Below are 22,586 nucleotides of genomic sequence, written 5' to 3'. Positions count from 1 at the left end.
ATACAGATCCCGTCATTCATCAACCTGTTTCATCTCTGCGTTTCAAAATTCAACAAGTTTCTTGTAGAATTAATAATTCTTAAGTGAATTAAAATTCCACAGCATTGAGTACCTCGAGTTTTATGCTCATTTTAATTGATCTGCAAGATTTCACGAAATCTACGACAGAAATAGAACAAAAATCAGCCAAATTATCCATATTCTGACTCTCAGTATTTCTGAGTCAATCCATGTGCATGTGTGTCTGTTTCTGTGTGTCTGTCTGTCTGTCTGTGTATGTGCCTCATATTTTCTATATTTTCCTGAGAAGATCTGTCTCTTTCTGTCTCACTCTCTCCCGCGTTACCCACATCATGATCCAACATGTGATGCAAAAGTGGTCGGTAATTTTTCTTTCAACAGTGGTTCGTGGAAAGTGAAACAAACTGTCATCAAATGAACAGTTCAAACAGATTCACTGAAAAGTGAAGCATCTTTGGTGAATATACGGTAAATGTCTGTACCAATTCCTCGTTAGTATAGTGGTGAGTATCCCCGCCTGTCACGCGGGAGACCGGGGTTCAATTCCCCGACGAGGAGGTTATTGCTGCTTTCGAAGCTTCACTTTCATTTTATCTGAAATATTGGATGTTGAAAATACAATGAAAAACTGACTCGGCCTTTCCCACTTCTGCAATTTGATTTCACAGCGATTTTAAATATCTGCTCTCTGCCTCACGCTTCAGCTCGATGTGAGAACCACAATGATGGGCAAGAAATAAAACGCAGAATCGCGCTGTCACCAGCCCGAAACAGAGAGAGACAGGTCTCGGAACAGGCGCAGACATGAAAGATCTTACATACAGCAATGAAAAGGATGCACGTTTCAGTGAATCTATTTTAACGACTTATTTGATGACAATTTGTTTAACTTTCCACATGCCACTGTTGAAAGAAGACTTACTTTCTATCTCTTTATTAGTCAAGGTCCAGAGAAAAATTATTTGGGGAGCAGGGAAAAAGTGACAGATAGAAAGAAAGAGAGAGACACTCAGAAACGCATATAACAAGTGAGACAGACAGGGTCATATTCACACATACACAAACACACACATTCCTAGCTACATAAACACACCAATAACCTGAAAGTAACACAGGACTACTTGACAAACAGTGGAAGCAGCATGCTGTTGAGAGAGCTTAGCGATCCCACAAACAACGGATCAGATCAAAGCTCTGCAGTCCTGCCACACCCATTTGTGAATGATGGTGGATAATTAAACAACTAACGGGAAGAGGCTCTATGAACATCCCCATCCTCAATGATGGTAAAGCCCAGCACGTGAGTGCAAAGTTTTAGAAACCGTCTTCAGCCAGAAGTGCCGAGTGGATGATCCATCTCGGCCTCCTCCCGAAATCCCCACCATCACAGAAGCCAGTCGAACATCGAGGTGAAGAGTGACGCTGAGAGCAGATTTTAAAACCGCTGGAAAATCAGTGAAATTAAATTGGGGAAAGTGGGAAACTCCGAGTCAGTTTTTCACTGTATATTCCGCATCCAATATTGGAGATAAAAGCTTTTGAAGGCGGCGAAAACTTAATCTCCTCGTCGGGGAATTGAACCCCGGTCTCCCGCGTGACAGGCGGGGATACTCACCACTATACTAACGAGGAGCTGCTACATTGACCGTGCACTCATCCCAGATGGCGTTAGACATGCTTCATGTATCAGTGCATTTCTTTTAACTATTTATTTGATGATAGTTTGTTTCATTTTCCACGGGCCACTCTTGAAAGAACCTTTTACATTTCCTTCTCTTTGTTAGACAACGACAACTGACTCTGTCTTTCTTTCGTTCTTTCTTTCTCTCTTATCGTGGTGAGTTGCCCCGCCTTCGTCCGGGGTTTAATTCCCCGACGGGGAGGAAGCATTTATCAGACGCCAACTTTTAATTTTATGTCTTCGCCGAGCTTCTTCCTGAACAAAAGCTGCAGAGCAACAAAACAGGTGATTGTCACTTTCAGAATATTATTGTACGGAGACTATTTGAGGACTGGATGCAGAGCAATTGTGATTTTTACTCACTGGTGATTAAGGTGACAGATTAGAAATTCATTCATTGGTTCAAATCTGACAGACTTCAGATCCCGTCATTCATCAACCTGTTTCATCTCTGCGTTTCAAAATTCAACAAGTTTCTTGTAGAATTAATAATTCTTAAGTGAATTAAAATTCCACAGCATTGAGTACCTCGAGTTTTATGCTCATTTTAATTGATCTGCAAGATTTCACGAAATCTACGACAGAAATAGAACAAAAATCAGCCAAATTATCCATATTCTGACTCTCAGTATTTCTGAGTCAATCCATGTGCATGTGTGTCTGTTTCTGTGTGTCTGTCTGTCTGTGTATGTGCCTCATATTTTCTATATTTTCCTGAGAAGATCTGTCTCTTTCTGTCTCACTCTCTCCCGCGTTACCCACGTCATGATCCAACATGTGATGCAAAAGTGGTCGGTAATTTTTCTTTCAACAGTGGTTCGTGGAAAGTGAAACAAACTGTCATCAAATGAACAGTTCAAACAGATTCACTGAAAAGTGAAGCATCTTTGGTGAATATACGGTAAATGTCTGTATCAATTCCTCGTTAGTATAGTGGTGAGTATCCTCGCCTGTCACGCGGGAGACCGGGGTTCAATTCCCCGACGAGGACATTATTGCTGCTTTCGAAGCTTCACTTTCATTTATCTGAAATATTGGATGTTGAAAATACAATGAAAAACTGACTCGGCCTTTCCCACTTCTGCAATTTGATTTCACAGCGATTTTAAATATCTGCTCTCTGCCTCACGCTTCAGCTCGATGTGAGAACCACAATGATGGGCAAGAAATAAAACGCAGAATCGCGCTGTCACCAGCCCGAAACAGAGAGAGACAGGTCTCGGAACAGGCGCAGACATGAAAGATCTTACATACAGCAATGAAAAGGATGCACGTTTCAGTGAATCTATTTTAACGACTTCTTTGATGACAATTTGTTTAACTTTCCACATGCCACTGTTGAAAGAAGACTTACTTTCTATCTCTTTATTAGTCAAGGTCCAGAGAAAAATTATTTGGGGAGCAGGGAAAAAGTGACAGATAGAAAGAAAGAGAGAGACACTCAGAAACGCATATAACAAGTGAGACAGACATAGTCATATTCACACATACACAAACACACACATTCCTAGCTACATAAACACACCAATAACCTGAAAGTAACACAGGACTACTTGACAAACAGTGGAAGCAGCATGCTGTTGAGAGAGCTTAGCGATCCCACAAACAACGGATCAGATCAAAGCTCTGCAGTCCTGCCACACCCATTTGTGAATGATGGTGGATAATTAAACAACTAACGGGAAGAGGCTCTATGAACATCCCCATCCTCAATGATGTTAAAGCCCAGCACGTGAGTGCAAAGTTTTAGAAACCGTCTTCAGCCAGAAGTGCCGAGTGGATGATCCATCTCGGCCTCCTCCCGAAATCCCCACCATCACAGAAGCCAGTCGAACATCGAGGTGAAGAGTGACGCTGAGAGCAGATTTTAAAACCGCTGGAAAATCAGTGAAATTAAATTGGGGAAAGTGGGAAACTCCGAGTCAGTTTTACACTGTATATTCCGCATCCAATATTGGAGATAAAAGCTTTTGAAGGCGGCGAAAATTTAATCTCCTCGTCGGGGAATTGAACCTCGGTCCCCCGCCTGACAGGCGGGGATACTCACCACTATACTAACGAGGAGCTGCTACATTGACCGTGCACTCATCCCAGATGGCGTTAGACATGCTTCATGTATCAGTGCATTTCTTTTAACTATTTATTTGATGATAGTTTGTTTCATTTTCCACGGGCCACTCTTGAAAGAACCTTTTACATTTCCTTCTCTTTGTTAGACAACGACAACTGACTCTGTCTTTCTTTCGTTCTTTCTTTCTCTCTTATCGTGGTGAGTTGCCCCGCCTTAGTCCGGGGTTTAATTCCCCGACGGGGAGGAAGCATTTCTCAGACGCCAACTTTTAATTTTATGTCTTCGCCGAGCTTCTTCCTGAACAAAAACTGCAGAGCAACAAAACAGGTGATTGTCACTTTCAGAATATTATTGTACGGAGACTATTTGAGGACTGGATGCAGAGCAATTGTGATTTTTACTCACTGGTGATTAAGGTGACAGATTAGAAATTCATTCATTGGTTCAAATCTGACAGACTTCAGATCCCGTCATTCATCAACCTGTTTCATCTCTGCGTTTCAAAATTCAACAAGTTTCTTGTAGAATTAATAATTCTTAAGTGAATTAAAATTCCACAGCATTGAGTACCTCGAGTTTTATGCTCATTTTAATTGATCTGCAAGATTTCACGAAATCTACGACAGAAATAGAACAAAAATCAGCCAAATTATCCATATTCTGACTCTCAGTATTTCTGAGTCAATCCATGTGCATGTGTGTCTGTTTCTGTGTGTCTGTCTGTCTATGTATGTGCCTCATATTTTCTATATTTTCCTGAGAAGATCTGTCTCTTTCTGTCTCACTCTCTCCCGCGTTACCCACATCATGATCCAACATGTGATGCAAAAGTGGTCGGTAATTTTTCTTTCAACAGTGGTTCGTGGAAAGTGAAACAAACTGTCATCAAATGAACAGTTCAAACAGATTCACTGAAAAGTGAAGCATCTTTGGTGAATATACGGTAAATGTCTGTACCAATTCCTCGTTAGTATAGTGGTGAGTATCCCCGCCTGTCACGCGGGAGACCGGGGTTCAATTCCCCGACGAGGAGGTTATTGCTGCTTTCGAAGCTTCACTTTCATTTATCTGAAATATTGGATGTTGAAAATACAATGAAAAACTGACTCGGCCTTTCCCACTTCTGCAATTTGATTTCACAGCGATTTTAAATATCTGCTCTCTGCCTCACGCTTCAGCTCGATGTGAGAACCACAATGATGGGCAAGAAATAAAACGCAGAATCGCGCTGTCACCAGAGAGAGACAGGTCTCGGAACAGGCGCAGACATGAAAGATCTTACAGACAGCAATGAAAAGGATGCACGTTTCAGTGAATCTATTTTAACGACTTCTTTGATGACAATTTGTTTAACTTTCCACATGCCACTGTTGAAAGAAGACTTACTTTCTATCTCTTTATTAGTCAAGGTCCAGAGAAAAATTATTTGGGGAGCAGGGAAAAAGTGACAGATAGAAAGAAAGAGAGAGACACTCAGAAACGCATATAACAAGTGAGACAGACATAGTCATATTCACACATACACAAACACACACATTCCTAGCTACATAAACACACCAATAACCTGAAAGTAACACAGGACTACTTGACAAACAGTGGAAGCAGCATGCTGTTGAGAGAGCTTAGCGATCCCACAAACAACGGATCAGATCAAAGCTCTGCAGTCCTGCCACACCCATTTGTGAATGATGGTGGATAATTAAACAACTAACGGGAAGAGGCTCTATGAACATCCCCATCCTCAATGATGTTAAAGCCCAGCACGTGAGTGCAAAGTTTTAGAAACCGTCTTCAGCCAGAAGTGCCGAGTGGATGATCCATCTCGGCCTCCTCCCGAAATCCCCACCATCACAGAAGCCAGTCGAACATCGAGGTGAAGAGTGACGCTGAGAGCAGATTTTAAAACCGCTGGAAAATCAGTGAAATTAAATTGGGGAAAGTGGGAAACTCCGAGTCAGTTTTACACTGTATATTCCGCATCCAATATTGGAGATAAAAGCTTTTGAAGGCGGCGAAAATTTAATCTCCTCGTCGGGGAATTGAACCCCGGTCCCCCGCCTGACAGGCGGGGATACTCACCACTATACTAACGAGGAGCTGCTACATTGACCGTGCACTCATCCCAGATGGCGTTAGACATGCTTCATGTATCAGTGCATTTCTTTTAACTATTTATTTGATGATAGTTTGTTTCATTTTCCACGGGCCACTCTTGAAAGAACCTTTTACATTTCCTTCTCTTTGTTAGACAACGACAACTGACTCTGTCTTTCTTTCGTTCTTTCTTTCTCTCTTATCGTGGTGAGTTGCCCCGCCTTAGTCCGGGGTTTAATTCCCCGACGGGGAGGAAGCATTTCTCAGACGCCAACTTTTAATTTTATGTCTTCGCCGAGCTTCTTCCTGAACAAAAACTGCAGAGCAACAAAACAGGTGATTGTCACTTTCAGAATATTATTGTACGGAGACTATTTGAGGACTGGATGCAGAGCAATTGTGATTTTTACTCACTGGTGATTAAGGTGACAGATTAGAAATTCATTCATTGGTTCAAATCTGACAGACTTCAGATCCCGTCATTCATCAACCTGTTTCATCTCTGCGTTTCAAAATTCAACAAGTTTCTTGTAGAATTAATAATTCTTAAGTGAATTAAAATTCCACAGCATTGAGTACCTCGAGTTTTATGCTCATTTTAATTGATCTGCAAGATTTCACGAAATCTACGACAGAAATAGAACAAAAATCAGCCAAATTATCCATATTCTGACTCTCAGTATTTCTGAGTCAATCCATGTGCATGTGTGTCTGTTTCTGTGTGTCTGTCTGTCTATGTATGTGCCTCATATTTTCTATATTTTCCTGAGAAGATCTGTCTCTTTCTGTCTCACTCTCTCCCGCGTTACCCACATCATGATCCAACATGTGATGCAAAAGTGGTCGGTAATTTTTCTTTCAACAGTGGTTCGTGGAAAGTGAAACAAACTGTCATCAAATGAACAGTTCAAACAGATTCACTGAAAAGTGAAGCATCTTTGGTGAATATACGGTAAATGTCTGTACCAATTCCTCGTTAGTATAGTGGTGAGTATCCCCGCCTGTCACGCGGGAGACCGGGGTTCAATTCCCCGACGAGGAGGTTATTGCTGCTTTCGAAGCTTCACTTTCATTTATCTGAAATATTGGATGTTGAAAATACAATGAAAAACTGACTCGGCCTTTCCCACTTCTGCAATTTGATTTCACAGCGATTTTAAATATCTGCTCTCTGCCTCACGCTTCAGCTCGATGTGAGAACCACAATGATGGGCAAGAAATAAAACGCAGAATCGCGCTGTCACCAGAGAGAGACAGGTCTCGGAACAGGCGCAGACATGAAAGATCTTACAGACAGCAATGAAAAGGATGCACGTTTCAGTGAATCTATTTTAACGACTTCTTTGATGACAATTTGTTTAACTTTCCACATGCCACTGTTGAAAGAAGACTTACTTTCTATCTCTTTATTAGTCAAGGTCCAGAGAAAAATTATTTGGGGAGCAGGGAAAAAGTGACAGATAGAAAGAAAGAGAGAGACACTCAGAAACGCATATAACAAGTGAGACAGACATAGTCATATTCACACATACACAAACACACACATTCCTAGCTACATAAACACACCAATAACCTGAAAGTAACACAGGACTACTTGACAAACAGTGGAAGCAGCATGCTGTTGAGAGAGCTTAGCGATCCCACAAACAACGGATCAGATCAAAGCTCTGCAGTCCTGCCACACCCATTTGTGAATGATGGTGGATAATTAAACAACTAACGGGAAGAGGCTCTATGAACATCCCCATCCTCAATGATGGTAAAGCCCAGCACGTGAGTGCAAAGTTTTAGAAACCGTCTTCAGCCAGAAGTGCCGAGTGGATGATCCATCTCGGCCTCCTCCCGAAATCCCCACCATCACAGAAGCCAGTCGAACATCGAGGTGAAGAGTGACGCTGAGAGCAGATTTTAAAACCGCTGGAAAATCAGTGAAATTAAATTGGGGAAAGTGGGAAACTCCGAGTCAGTTTTTCACTGTATATTCCGCATCCAATATTGGAGATAAAAGCTTTTGAAGGCGGCGAAAATTTAATTTCCTCGTCGGGGAATTGAACCCCGATCTCCCGCGTGACAGGCGGGGATACTCACCACTATACTAACGAGGAGCTGCTACATTGACCGTGCACTCATCCCAGATGGCGTTAGACATGCTTCATGTATCAGTGCATTTCTTTTAACTATTTATTTGATGATAGTTTGTTTCATTTTCCACGGGCCACTCTTGAAAGAACCTTTTACATTTCCTTCTCTTTGTTAGACAACGACAACTGACTCTGTCTTTCTTTCGTTCTTTCTTTCTCTCTTATCGTGGTGAGTTGCCCCGCCTTCGTCCGGGGTTTAATTCCCCGACGGGGAGGAAGCATTTATCAGACGCCAACTTTTAATTTTATGTCTTCGCCGAGCTTCTTCCTGAACAAAAACTGCAGAGCAACAAAACAGGTGATTGTCACTTTCAGAATATTATTGTACGGAGACTATTTGAGGACTGGATGCAGAGCAATTGTGATTTTTACTCACTGGTAATTAAGGTGACAGATTAGAAATTCATTCATTGGTTCAAATCTGACAGACTTCAGATCCCGTCATTCATCAACCTGTTTCATCTCTGCGTTTCAAAATTCAACAAGTTTCTTGTAGAATTAATAATTCTTAAGTGAATTAAAATTCCACAGCATTGAGTACCTCGAGTTTTATGCTCATTTTAATTGATCTGCAAGATTTCACGAAATCTACGACAGAAATAGAACAAAAATCAGCCAAATTATCCATATTCTGACTCTCAGTATTTCTGAGTCAATCCATGTGCATGTGTGTCTGTTTCTGTGTGTCTGTCTGTCTGTCTGTGTATGTGCCTCATATTTTCTATATTTTCCTGAGAAGATCTGTCTCTTTCTGTCTCACTCTCTCCCGCGTTACCCACATCATGATCCAACATGTGATGCAAAAGTGGTCGGTAATTTTTCTTTCAACAGTGGTTCGTGGAAAGTGAAACAAACTGTCATCAAATGAACAGTTCAAACAGATTCACTGAAAAGTGAAGCATCTTTGGTGAATATACGGTAAATGTCTGTACCAATTCCTCGTTAGTATAGTGGTGAGTATCCCCGCCTGTCACGCGGGAGACCGGGGTTCAATTCCCTGACGAGGAGGTTATTGCTGCTTTCGAAGCTTCACTTTCATTTATCTGAAATATTGGATGTTGAAAATACAATGAAAAACTGACTCGGCCTTTCCCACTTCTGCAATTTGATTTCACAGCGATTTTAAATATCTGCTCTCTGCCTCACGCTTCAGCTCGATGTGAGAACCACAATGATGGGCAAGAAATAAAACGCAGAATCGCGCTGTCACCAGCCCGAAACAGAGAGAGACAGGTCTCGGAACAGGCGCAGACATGAAAGATCTTACATACAGCAATGAAAAGGATGCACGTTTCAGTGAATCTATTTTAACGACTTCTTTGATGACAATTTGTTTAACTTTCCACATGCCACTGTTGAAAGAAGACTTACTTTCTATCTCTTTATTAGTCAAGGTCCAGAGAAAAATTATTTGGGGAGCAGGGAAAAAGTGACAGATAGAAAGAAAGAGAGAGACACTCAGAAACGCATATAACAAGTGAGACAGACATAGTCATATTCACACATACACAAACACACACATTCCTAGCTACATAAACACACCAATAACCTGAAAGTAACACAGGACTACTTGACAAACAGTGGAAGCAGCATGTTGTTGAGAGAGCTTAGCGATCCCACAAACAACGGATCAGATCAAAGCTCTGCAGTCCTGCCACACCCATTTGTGAATGATGGTGGATAATTAAACAACTAACGGGAAGAGGCTCTATGAACATCCCCATCCTCAATGATGGTAAAGCCCAGCACGTGAGTGCAAAGTTTTAGAAACCGTCTTCAGCCCGAAGTGCCGAGTGGATGATCCATCTCGGCCTCCTCCCGAAATCCCCACCATCACAGAAGCCAGTCGAACATCGAGGTGAAGAGTGACGCTGAGAGCAGATTTTAAAACCGCTGGAAAATCAGTGAAATTAAATTGGGGAAAGTGGGAAACTCCGAGTCAGTTTTTCACTGTATATTCCGCATCCAATATTGGAGATAAAAGCTTTTGAAGGCGGCGAAAATTTAATCTCCTCGTCGGGGAATTGAACCCCGGTCTCCCGCGTGACAGGCGGGGATACTCACCACTATACTAACGAGGAGCTGCTACATTGACCGTGCACTCATCCCAGATGGCGTTAGACATGCTTCATGTATCAGTGCATTTCTTTTAACTATTTATTTGATGATAGTTTGTTTCATTTTCCACGGGCCACTCTTGAAAGAACCTTTTACATTTCCTTCTCTTTGTTGGACAACGACAACTGACTCTGTCTTTCTTTCGTTCTTTCTTTCTCTCTTATCGTGGTGAGTTGCCCCGCCTTCGTCCGGGGTTTAATTCCCCGACGGGGAGGAAGCATTTATCAGACGCCAACTTTTAATTTTATGTCTTCGCCGAGCTTCTTCCTGAACAAAAACTGCAGAGCAAAATAACAGGTGATTGTCACTTTCAGAATATTATTGTACGGAGACTATTTGAGGACTGGATGCAGAGCAATTGTGATTTTTACTAACTGGTGATTAAGGTGACAGATTAGAAATTCATTCATTGGTTCAAATCTGACAGACTTCAGATCCCGTCATTCATCAACCTGTTTCATCTCTGCGTTTCAAAATTCAACAAGTTTCTTGTAGAATTAATAATTCTTAAGTGAATTAAAATTCCACAGCATTGAGTACCTCGAGTTTTATGCTCATTTTAATTGATCTGCAAGATTTCACGAAATCTACGACAGAAATAGAACAAAAATCAGCCAAATTATCCATATTCTGACTCTCAGTATTTCTGAGTCAATCCATGTGCATGTGTGTCTGTTTCTGTCTGTCTTTCTGTCTGTCTGTGTATGTGCCTCATATTTTCTATATTTTCCTGAGAAGATCTGTCTCTTTCTGTCTCACTCTCTCCCGCGTTACCCACATCATGATCCAACATGTGATGCAAAAGTGGTCGGTAATTTTTCTTTCAACAGTGGTTCGTGGAAAGTGAAACAAACTGTCATCAAATGAACAGTTCAAACAGATTCACTGAAAAGTGAAGCATCTTTGGTGAATATACGGTAAATGTCTGTACCAATTCCTCGTTAGTATAGTGGTGAGTATCCCCGCCTGTCACGCGGGAGACCGGGGTTCAATTCCCCGACGAGGAGGTTATTGCTGCTTTCGAAGCTTCACTTTCGTTTATCTGAAATATTGGATGTTGAAAATACAATGAAAAACTGATTCGGCCTTTCCCACTTCTGCAATTTGATTTCACAGCGATTTTAAATATCTGCTCTCTGCCTCACGCTTCAACTCGATGTGAGAACCACAATGATGGGCAAGAAATAAAACGCAGAATCGCGCTGTCACCAGCCCGAAACAGAGAGAGACAGGTCTCGGAACAGGCGCAGACATGAAAGATCTTACATACAGCAATGAAAAGGATGCACGTTTCAGTGAATCTATTTTAACGACTTCTTTGATGACAATTTGTTTAACTTTCCACATGCCACTGTTGAAAGAAGACTTACTTTCTATCTCTTTATTAGTCAAGGTCCAGAGAAAAATTATTTGGGGAGCAGGGAAAAAGTGACAGATAGAAAGAAAGAGAGAGACACTCAGAAACGCATATAACAAGTGAGACAGACATAGTCATATTCACACATACACATTCCTAGCTACATAAACACACCAATAACCTGAAAGTAACACAGGACTACTTGACAAACAGTGGAAGCAGCATGCTGTTGATAGAGCTTAGCGATCCCACAAACAACGGATCAGATCAAAGCTCTGCAGTCCTGCCACACCCATTTGTGAATGATGGTGGATAATTAAACAACTAACGGGAAGAGGCTCTATGAACATCCCCATCCTCAATGATGGTAAAGCCCAGTACGTGAGTGCAAAGTTTTAGAAACCGTCTTCAGCCAGAAGTGCCGAGTGGATGATCCATCTCGGCCTCCTCCCGAAATCCCCACCATCACAGAAGCCAGTCGAACATCGAGGTGAAGAGTGACGCTGAGAGCAGATTTTAAAACCGCTGGAATATCAGTGAAATTAAATTGGGGAAAGTGGGAAACTCCGAGTCAGTTTTTCACTGTATATTCCGCATCCAATATTGGAGATAAAAGCTTTTGAAGGCGGCGAAAATTTAATCTCCTCGTCGGGGAATTGAACCCCGGTCTCCCGCGTGACAGGCGGGGATACTCACCACTATACTAACGAGGAGCTGCTACATTGACCGTGCACTCATCCCAGATGGCGTTCGACATGCTTCATGTATCAGTGCATTTCTTTTAACGATTTGTTTGATGATAGTTTGTTTCATTTTCCACGGGCCACTCTTGAAAGAACCTTTTACATTTCCTTCTCTTTGTTAGACAACGACAACTGACTCTGTCTTTCTTTCGTTCTTTCTTTCTCTCTTATCGTGGTGAGTTGCCCCGCCTTCGTCCGGGGTTTAATTCCCCGACGGGGAGGAAGCATTTCTCAGACGCCAACTTTTAATTTTATGTCTTCGCCGAGCTTCTTCCTGAACAAAAACTGCAGAGCAACAAAACAGGTGATTGGCACTTTCAGAATATTATTGTACGGAGACTATTTGAGGACTGGATGCAGAGCAATTGTGATTTTTACTAACTGGTGATTAAGGTGACAGATTAGAAATTCATTCATTGGTTCAAATCTGACAGACTTCAGATCCCGTCATTCATCAACCTGTTTCATCTCTGCGTTTCAAAATTCAACAAGTTTCTTGTAGAATTAATAATTCTTAAGTGAATTAAAATTCCACAGCATTGAGTACCTCGAGTTTTATGCTCATTTTAATTGATCTGCAAGATTTCACGAAATCTACGACAGAAATAGAACAAAAATCAGCCAAATTATCCATATTCTGACTCTCAGTATTTCTGAGTCAATCCATGTGCATGTGTGTCTGTTTCTGTCTGTCTTTCTGTCTGTCTGTGTATGTGCCTCATATTTTCTATATTTTCCTGAGAAGATCTGTCTCTTTCTGTCTCACTCTCTCCCGCGTTACCCACATCATGATCCAACATGTGATGCAAAAGTGGTCGGTAATTTTTCTTTCAACAGTGGTTCGTGGAAAGTGAAACAAACTGTCATCAAATGAACAGTTCAAACAGATTCACTGAAAAGTGAAGCATCTTTGGTGAATATACGGTAAATGTCTGTACCAATTCCTCGTTAGTATAGTGGTGAGTATCCCCGCCTGTCACGCGGGAGACCGGGGTTCAATTCCCCGACGAGGAGGTTATTGCTGCTTTCGAAGCTTCACTTTCGTTTATCTGAAATATTGGATGTTGAAAATACAATGAAAAACTGATTCGGCCTTTCCCACTTCTGCAATTTGATTTCACAGCGATTTTAAATATCTGCTCTCTGCCTCACGCTTCAGCTCGATGTGAGAACCACAATGATGGGCAAGAAATAAAACGCAGAATCGCGCTGTCACCAGCCCGAAACAGAGAGAGACAGGTCTCGGAACAGGCGCAGACATGAAAGATCTTACATACAGCAATGAAAAGGATGCACGTTTCAGTGAATCTATTTTAACGACTTCTTTGATGACAATTTGTTTAACTTTCCACATGCCACTGTTGAAAGAAGACTTACTTTCTATCTCTTTATTAGTCAAGGTCCAGAGAAAAATTATTTGGGGAGCAGGGAAAAAGTGACAGATAGAAAGAAAGAGAGAGACACTCAGAAACGCATATAACAAGTGAGACAGACATAGTCATATTCACACATACACATTCCTAGCTACATAAACACACCAATAACCTGAAAGTAACACAGGACTACTTGACAAACAGTGGAAGCAGCATGCTGTTGATAGAGCTTAGCGATCCCACAAACAACGGATCAGATCAAAGCTCTGCAGTCCTGCCACACCCATTTGTGAATGATGGTGGATAATTAAACAACTAACGGGAAGAGGCTCTATGAACATCCCCATCCTCAATGATGGTAAAGCCCAGCACGTGAGTGCAAAGTTTTAGAAACCGTCTTCAGCCAGAAGTGCCGAGTGGATGATCCATCTCGGCCTCCTCCCGAAATCCCCACCATCACAGAAGCCAGTCGAACATCGAGGTGAAGAGTGACGCTGAGAGCAGATTTTAAAACCGCTGGAATATCAGTGAAATTAAATTGGGGAAAGTGGGAAACTCCGAGTCAGTTTTTCACTGTATATTCCGCATCCAATATTGGAGATAAAAGCTTTTGAAGGCGGCGAAAATTTAATCTCCTCGTCGGGGAATTGAACCCCGGTCTCCCGCGTGACAGGCGGGGATACTCACCACTATACTAACGAGGAGCTGCTACATTGACCGTGCACTCATCCCAGATGGCGTTCGACATGCTTCATGTATCAGTGCATTTCTTTTAACGATTTGTTTGATGATAGTTTGTTTCATTTTCCACGGGCCACTCTTGAAAGAACCTTTTACATTTCCTTCTCTTTGTTAGACAACGACAACTGACTCTGTCTTTCTTTCGTTCTTTCTTTCTCTCTTATCGTGGTGAGTTGCCCCGCCTTCGTCCGGGGTTTAATTCCCCGACGGGGAGGAAGCATTTATCAGACGCCAACTTTTAATTTTATGTCTTCGCCGAGCTTCTTCCTGAACAAAAACTGCAGAGCAAAAAAACAGGTGATTGTCACTTTCAGAATATTATTGTACGGAGACTATTTGAGGACTGGATGCAGAGCAATTGTGATTTTTACTAACTGGTGATTAAGGTGACAGATTAGAAATTCATTCATTGGTTCAAATCTGACAGACTTCAGATCCCGTCATTCATCAACCTGTTTCATCTCTGCGTTTCAAAATTCAACAAGTTTCTTGTAGAATTAATAATTCTTAAGTGAATTAAAATTCCACAGCATTGAGTACCTCGAGTTTTATGCTCATTTTAATTGATCTGCAAGATTTCACGAAATCTACGACAGAAATAGAACAAAAATCAGCCAAATTATCCATATTCTGACTCTCAGTATTTCTGAGTCAATCCATGTGCATGTGTGTCTGTTTCTGTCTGTCTTTCTGTCTGTCTGTGTATGTGCCTCATATTTTCTATATTTTCCTGAGAAGATCTGTCTCTTTCTGTCTCACTCTCTCCCGCGTTACCCACATCATGATCCAACATGTGATGCAAAAGTGGTCGGTAATTTTTCTTTCAACAGTGGTTCGTGGAAAGTGAAACAAACTGTCATCAAATGAACAGTTCAAACAGATTCACTGAAAAGTGAAGCATCTTTGGTGAATATACGGTAAATGTCTGTACCAATTCCTCGTTAGTATAGTGGTGAGTATCCCCGCCTGTCACGCGGGCGACCGGGGTTCAATTCCCCGACGAGGAGGTTATTGCTGCTTTCGAAGCTTCACTTTCATTTATCTGAAATATTGGATGTTGAAAATACAATGAAAAACTGTCTCGGCCTTTCCCACTTCTGCAATTTGATTTCACAGCGATTTTAAATATCTGCTCTCTGCCTCACGCTTCAGCTCGATGTGAGAACCACAATGATGGGCAAGAAATAAAACGCAGAATCGCGCTGTCACCAGCCCGAAACAGAGAGAGACAGGTCTCGGAACAGGCGCAGACATGAAAGATCTTACATACAGCAATGAAAAGGATGCACGTTTCAGTGAATCTATTTTAACGACTTCTTTGATGACAATTTGTTTAACTTTCCACATGCCACTGTTGAAAGAAGACTTACTTTCTATCTCTTTATTAGTCAAGGTCCAGAGAAAAATTATTTGGGGAGCAGGGAAAAAGTGACAGATAGAAAGAAAGAGAGAGACACTCAGAAACGCATATAACAAGTGAGACAGACATAGTCATATTCACACATACACATTCCCAGCTACATAAACACACCAATAACCTGAAAGTAACACAGGACTACTTGACAAACAGTGGAAGCAGCATGCTGTTGATAGAGCTTAGCGATCCCACAAACAACGGATCAGATCAAAGCTCTGCAGTCCTGCCACACCCATTTGTGAATGATGGTGGATAATTAAACAACTAACGGGAAGAGGCTCTATGAACATCCCCATCCTCAATGATGGTAAAGCCCAGCACGTGAGTGCAAAGTTTTAGAAACCGTCTTCAGCCAGAAGTGCCGAGTGGATGATCCATCTCGGCCTCCTCCCGAAATCCCCACCATCACAGAAGCCAGTCGAACATCGAGGTGAAGAGTGACGCTGAGAGCAGATTTTAAAACCGCTGGAATATCAGTGAAATTAAATTGGGGAAAGTGGGAAACTCCGAGTCAGTTTTTCACTGTATATTCCGCATCCAATATTGGAGATAAAAGCTTTTGAAGGCGGCGAAAATTTAATCTCCTCGTCGGGGAATTGAACCCCGGTCTCCCGCGTGACAGGCGGGGATACTCACCACTATACTAACGAGGAGCTGCTACATTGACCGTGCACTCATCCCAGATGGCGTTAGACATGCTTCATGTATCAGTGCATTTCTTTTAACGATTTGTTTGATGATAGTTTGTTTCATTTTCCACGGGCCACTCTTGAAAGAACCTTTTACATTTCCTTCTCTTTGTTAGACAACGACAACTGACTCTGTCTTTCTTTCGTTCTTTCTTTCTCTCTTATCGTGGTGAGTTGCCCCGCCTTCGTCCGGGGTTTAATTCCCCGACGGGGAGGAAGCATTTATCAGACGCCAACTTTTAATTTTATGTCTTCGCCGAGCTTCTTCCTGAACAAAAACTGCAGAGCAAAAAAACAGGTGATTGTCACTTTCAGAATATTATTGTACGGAGACTATTTGAGGACTGGATGCAGAGCAATTGTGATTTTTACTAACTGGTGATTAAGGTGACAGATTAGAAATTCATTCATTGGTTCAAATCTGACAGACTTCAGATCCCGTCATTCATCAACCTGTTTCATCTCTGCGTTTCAAAATTCAACAAGTTTCTTGTAGAATTAATAATTCTTAAGTGAATTAAAATTCCACAGCATTGAGTACCTCGAGTTTTATGCTCATTTTAATTGATCTGCAAGATTTCACGAAATCTACGACAGAAATAGAACAAAAATCAGCCAAATTATCCATATTCTGACTCTCAGTATTTCTGAGTCAATCCATGTGCATGTGTGTCTGTTTCTGTCTGTCTTTCTGTCTGTCTGTGTATGTGCCTCATATTTTCTATATTTTCCTGAGAAGATCTGTCTCTTTCTGTCTCACTCTCTCCCGCGTTACCCACATCATGATCCAACATGTGATGCAAAAGTGGTCGGTAATTTTTCTTTCAACAGTGGTTCGTGGAAAGTGAAACAAACTGTCATCAAATGAACAGTTCAAACAGATTCACTGAAAAGTGAAGCATCTTTGGTGAATATACGGTAAATGTCTGTACCAATTCCTCGTTAGTATCGTGGTGAGTATCCCCGCCTGTCACGCGGGAGACCGGGGTTCAATTCCCCGACGAGGAGGTTATTGCTGCTTTCGAAGCTTCACTTTCATTTATCTGAAATATTGGATGTTGAAAATACAATGAAAAACTGACTCGGCCTTTCCCACTTCTGCAATTTGATTTCACAGCGATTTTAAATATCTGCTCTCTGCCTCACGCTTCAGCTCGATGTGAGAACCACAATGATGGGCAAGAAATAAAACGCAGAATCGCGCTGTCACCAGCCCGAAACAGAGAGAGACAGGTCTCGGAACAGGCGCAGACATGAAAGATCTTACATACAGCAATGAAAAGGATGCACGTTTCAGTGAATCTATTTTAACGACTTCTTTGATGACAATTTGTTTAACTTTCCACATGCCACTGTTGAAAGAAGACTTACTTTCTATCTCTTTATTAGTCAAGGTCCAGAGAAAAATTATTTGGGGAGCAGGGAAAAAGTGACAGATAGAAAGAAAGAGAGAGACACTCAGAAACGCATATAACAAGTGAGACAGACATAGTCATATTCACACATACACAAACACACACATTCCGAGCTACATAAACACACCAATAACCTGAAAGTAACACAGGACTACTTGACAAACAGTGGAAGCAGCATGCTGTTGAGAGAGCTTAGCGATCCCACAAACAACGGATCAGATCAAAGCTCTACAGTCCTGCCACACCCATTTGTGAATGATGGTGGATAATTAAACAACTAATGGGAAGAGGCTCCATGAACATCCCCATCCTCAATGATGGTAAAGCCCAGCACGTGAGTGCAAAGTTTTAGAAACCGTCTTCAGCCAGAAGTGCCGAGTGGATGATCCATCTCGGCCTCCTCCCGAAATCCCCACCATCACAGAAACCAGTCGAACATCGAGGTGAAGAGTGAAGCTGAGAGCAGATTTTAAAACCGCTGGAATATCAGTGAAATTAAATTGGGGAAAGTGGGACACTCCAAATCAGTTTGACACTGTCCATTCCGCATCCAATATTGGAAATGAATAAGAGAAAAGCTTCGAAAGGCGGCGGAAGTTTAATCCCCCCGTCGGGAAATTGAACCCCGGTCTCCCGCGTGACAGGCGGGGATACTCACCACTATACCAACGAGGAACTGCTGTACCCACCGTGCACTCATCCTAGATGGCGTTAGACATGCTTCATGTATCAATGCATTTCTTTTAACTATTTATTTGATGACAGTTTGTTTCATTTTCCACGGGCCACTCTTGAAAGAACCTTTTACATTTCCATCTCTTTGTTGGACAACGAAAACTGACTCTGTCTTTCTTTCGTTCTTTCTTTCTCTCTTCTCGTGGTGAGTTGCCCCACCTCAGTCCGGGGTTTAATTCCCCGACGGGGAGGAAGCATTTATCAGACGCCAACTTTTAATTTTATGTCTTCGCCGAGCTTCTTCCTAAAAAAAAACTACAGAGAAAAAAAACAGGTGATTGTCACTTTCAGAATATTAATGTACGGAGACTATTTGAGGACTGGATGCAGAGCAATTGTGATTTTGACTTCCTCGTGGTTCAGGTGACAGATTAAAATCTCATTCATTTCCCTCGCGCAGGTTCAAATCTGACAGACTTCAGATCCCGTCATTTATCAACGTGTTCATCTCTGCGTTTCAAAATTCAACAAGTTTCTTGTAGAATTAATAATTCTGAAGTGAATTAAAATTCCACGGCATTCAACACCTCGAGTTTTATGCTCATTTTCATTGATCTTTGAGATTCCTCGAAATCTACGACAGAAATAGAACAAAAATCAGCCAAATTATCCATGTTCTGTCTCTCCATATTTCTGAGTCACTCCATGTGTATGCGTGCCTGTGTCTATCTGTCTGTGCATGTGCCTCATATTTTCTTTGTTTTCTTGAGTCGGTCTTTCTCTGTCTCACTCTGTCCCGCGCTCCCCACATCATGATCCAACATGAGATGGAAAAGTGGTCGGTAATTCTTCTTTCAACAGTGGTCCGTGGAAATTTCAACAAACTGTCACCAAAAGAATAGCTCAAACAGATTTACTGAAACGTGAAGCATCTGTGGTGAACGTACATCCCCTTCCGGCACCAGTTCCTCGTTAGTATCGTGGTGAGTATCAGTGTCCATCACCCTGGAGACTGGGGTCAATTCCCCGACGGGAAGGTCTGCCTTTAGAAGCTTCACTTTCATTTATCAGCAACATCGAATGAAGAAAATACAGTGAAAAACTGACTCGGACTTTTTCACTTTCTACGATTTAATTTCACTGATCTCCGAGCAGATTTTAAAATCCTCACCTCGATATCAGAACCACAATAACGAGGAAGAAATAAAACGCAGAATCGCCCTGTGAACAGACCCGGGCTAATTCACCAGCCCGAAACAGAGAGAGACAGAAAACTGCTCATTATTCCAGGATTATCCAGGAATCCAAAGATACCCCCAGTATCTCTTCTCGACCACAAACCGACTTCTTGCACCCCCTGCCTCCTCCACCCTCACCACAAAATTTGCGAGGAGCTCCTGGACTATTTTGTCACAAAGATTGAGACCATCCGTTCAGCTGCCGCTTCAGTGGAAAACTCTCCAGTGGCTGGAGTCAGAAGGAGCACAAAAGAAGATGGTAGTGGTTGTTGGAGGCCAATCATCTCAGCCCCAGGACATTGCTGCAGGAGTTCCTCAGGGCAGTGTCTTTGGCCCAACCATCTTCAGCTGCTTCATCAATGACCTTTCCCCCATCATAAAGTCAGAAATGGGGATGTTTGCTGATGATTGCGCAGTGTTCAGTTCCATTCGCAACCCCACAGATAAGAAGCAGTCCGTGCCCACATGCAGCAAGACCTGGACAATATCCAGGCTTGGGCTCATAAGTGGCAAGTAACATTCATGCCAGATAATTGCCAGGCAATGACAATCTCCAACAAGAGAGAGTCTGACCACCTCCCCTTGACATTCAACGGCACTACCATCGCCGAATCCCCCATCATCAACATCCTGGGTGTCACCATTGACCAGAAACTTAACTGGACCAGCCATATAAATACTGTGGCTACACGAGTAGGCCAGAAGCTGGGTATTCTGTGGTGAGTGACCCACCTCCGGACTCCCCAAAGCCTTTCCACCATCTACAAGGCACAAGTCAGGAGTGTGATGGAATACTCTCCACTTGCCTGGATGAGTGCAGCTCCAACAACACTCAAGAAGCTCGACACCATCCAGGACAAAGTAGCCCACTTGTTCCGCACCCCATCCACCACCCTAAACATTCACTCCCTTCACCACCGGCGCACTGTGGCTGCAGTGTGTACCATCCACAGAATGCACTGCAGCAACTCGCCAAGGCTTCTTCGACAGCACCTCCCAAACCCACGACCTCCAACATCTGGAAGGACAAGGGCAGCAGGCACATGGGAACAACACCACCTGCACGTTCCCCTCCAAGTCACACACCATCCCGACTTGGAAATATATCACCGTTCCTTCATCGTCGCTGGGTCAAAATCCTGGAACTCCCTACCTAACAGCACTGTGGGAGAACCTTCACCACATGGACTGCAACAGTTCAAGAAGGCGGCTCACCACCACCTTCTCAAGGGCAATTAGGGATGGGCAATAAATGGTGGCCTCGCCAGCGACGCCCACATCCCATGAACGATTAAAAAAGCCAGTAATGGCGCGGCTGGAATACAAAACCATGCTGGCAAAGCTCAATGGATTAGCAGTCCATCACCTCAACCACTCAGCCACCTGGTCGCAAGAACAGTGCAAAGAAAGCCCTTTTATTTGATTCTTTCAAGGCAAAAATCTTGGACTCAAAGGTCAGAGTCGGAAAGCCGCTTTTCAATCACCAGTTCCGAGATTCTGGACAACACTCTTGTGAAGCGGTAGCGTGGCCGAGCGGTCCAAGGCGCTGGATTTAGGCTCCAGTCTCTGCGCTGCCATAATCTGAGCTGTTGAACATTTTAGCCTCATCACCAAAATCTTTCTTTTCTCAGCAGTGTCATGCGTGCCATTAATGTTGTTGGGGCACAACTGCCACACCTCATGTGCTGCGTCGTGATCGTTTTGTGGTTAACACTCTGCGTTGTGGTCGCAGTAACATCGGAGCGAATCCGAGTCTCCACAGAGTTTCATTTACCGATTTTTTCCTTTCCCACATGTGCTGAGAGGATGCAGCAAGAAATCAATCTTCAGAACATGAAAGAAAAATGTTTTGGTGAAACCTTTCAATTCCGTCAAATCCCACCTCTCTCACATGCCTGTACTTGATGTTCCACAGTTCAAACCCGCCTCTTCTCCCAGCTTTTTCTTCCTTCCACAGTCAATAGGCCGCCTTTACTTTCCTCCTTCCATTTCATGGACACTTTCCTGCTGCATTGCCGACTCTAACATTCACTTTCACGATCTCACTCCTTTAAGTTTGTTCTGCTCCGACCGCTGTTTCTATTGGGCACATGTCCCATTCACACCAATGTTCATTTGTGCCTTGAAACCAGTCGATACATTTCGATCTGCGTGGCCGCTCGACAGACAAACACGACGAAAGCAGGGTTGGTCTCTGGAAAGACAGCCGCCCGATTGTTCACGAAATTTACTTGGGGAATCTTGTGATCCAGGGGATGGTAACTGAAGAACTGGTTTTTGTTTTGATGCTTGTTGGCTCTTTTCTCTCAGCAGTTGATGTGCGTGAGTGACGGGCAGCGCGACAGAGCAGCGAATGGCGGTTGAAAGGTTCACATTTGGCAAGTTGGGGCGGTGCAGTAAGATCGGAAGTGTTCCGCCTTGATCTTAATCGTTCTGTTGAAACGTGCGATTGAATCGAGTATAGGATAAATGTAAAGAGCGCCTGTGGGGAAAAAGGAGCGATTACAGGCCATGAGCGGAAGGTCTTTCAAATTCTCGTGGCGCAGGACGCTGTGTGCGGAAACGGCAGATTTTAAAGCGCGTGTGTAGGAAAGTAAAGTGCGATCTTGTGTGTGAGAAGAGCACAAGAAAGTTGTGCTTGAAGCTGCGCCCTTGAGGCAAGTTGCAGGTTGTCAGGAAAACTGCTCCAGTGAAAGCTCAAAAATAAACCCAGAAACTGCTGGCAACACTCAGCAGGTCAGGTAGTATATGTGGGGAGATACTCAAGTATTTATCCAATTCTCCTTTTAAAGTTACGATTGAATCGAGCTCC

General features: G+C 42.8%; 1 protein-coding gene and 13 non-coding genes across 14 annotated transcripts in view; 8 read left to right on the top strand and 6 right to left on the bottom strand.

Moving 5' to 3' along the window:
• The window catches only part of LOC137302345 (zona pellucida sperm-binding protein 3-like), a 1,023,493-nt gene that overhangs the window by 201,129 nt on the left and 799,778 nt on the right, over window positions 1-22,586 (top strand). The gene's annotated exons all lie outside the window — the stretch shown is intronic.
• On the top strand, window positions 508-579 carry trnad-guc (transfer RNA aspartic acid (anticodon GUC)). Its single transcript has one exon. It is a non-coding gene; the product is annotated as a tRNA-Asp (tRNA).
• Window positions 1,582-1,653, bottom strand: trnad-guc (transfer RNA aspartic acid (anticodon GUC)). The gene has a single exon. It is a non-coding gene; the product is annotated as a tRNA-Asp (tRNA).
• On the top strand, window positions 4,735-4,806 carry trnad-guc (transfer RNA aspartic acid (anticodon GUC)). Its single transcript has one exon. It is a non-coding gene; the product is annotated as a tRNA-Asp (tRNA).
• On the top strand, window positions 6,838-6,909 carry trnad-guc (transfer RNA aspartic acid (anticodon GUC)). The gene has a single exon. It is a non-coding gene; the product is annotated as a tRNA-Asp (tRNA).
• On the bottom strand, window positions 7,901-7,972 carry trnad-guc (transfer RNA aspartic acid (anticodon GUC)). The gene has a single exon. It is a non-coding gene; the product is annotated as a tRNA-Asp (tRNA).
• trnad-guc (transfer RNA aspartic acid (anticodon GUC)) lies at window positions 8,945-9,016 on the top strand. Its single transcript has one exon. It is a non-coding gene; the product is annotated as a tRNA-Asp (tRNA).
• Window positions 10,018-10,089, bottom strand: trnad-guc (transfer RNA aspartic acid (anticodon GUC)). The gene has a single exon. It is a non-coding gene; the product is annotated as a tRNA-Asp (tRNA).
• On the top strand, window positions 11,062-11,133 carry trnad-guc (transfer RNA aspartic acid (anticodon GUC)). Its single transcript has one exon. It is a non-coding gene; the product is annotated as a tRNA-Asp (tRNA).
• Window positions 12,125-12,196, bottom strand: trnad-guc (transfer RNA aspartic acid (anticodon GUC)). Its single transcript has one exon. It is a non-coding gene; the product is annotated as a tRNA-Asp (tRNA).
• On the top strand, window positions 13,169-13,240 carry trnad-guc (transfer RNA aspartic acid (anticodon GUC)). The gene has a single exon. It is a non-coding gene; the product is annotated as a tRNA-Asp (tRNA).
• Window positions 14,232-14,303, bottom strand: trnad-guc (transfer RNA aspartic acid (anticodon GUC)). The gene has a single exon. It is a non-coding gene; the product is annotated as a tRNA-Asp (tRNA).
• On the top strand, window positions 15,276-15,347 carry trnad-guc (transfer RNA aspartic acid (anticodon GUC)). The gene has a single exon. It is a non-coding gene; the product is annotated as a tRNA-Asp (tRNA).
• Window positions 16,339-16,410, bottom strand: trnad-guc (transfer RNA aspartic acid (anticodon GUC)). Its single transcript has one exon. It is a non-coding gene; the product is annotated as a tRNA-Asp (tRNA).

This window comes from Heptranchias perlo, chromosome 35 (genome assembly GCF_035084215.1).
Source record: "Heptranchias perlo isolate sHepPer1 chromosome 35, sHepPer1.hap1, whole genome shotgun sequence".
NCBI classification, from domain to species: Eukaryota; Metazoa; Chordata; class Chondrichthyes; order Hexanchiformes; family Hexanchidae; genus Heptranchias; species Heptranchias perlo.
Note: the sequence above shows the minus strand (reverse complement) of the source record. Positions and strands in the feature narration are given on the sequence as shown.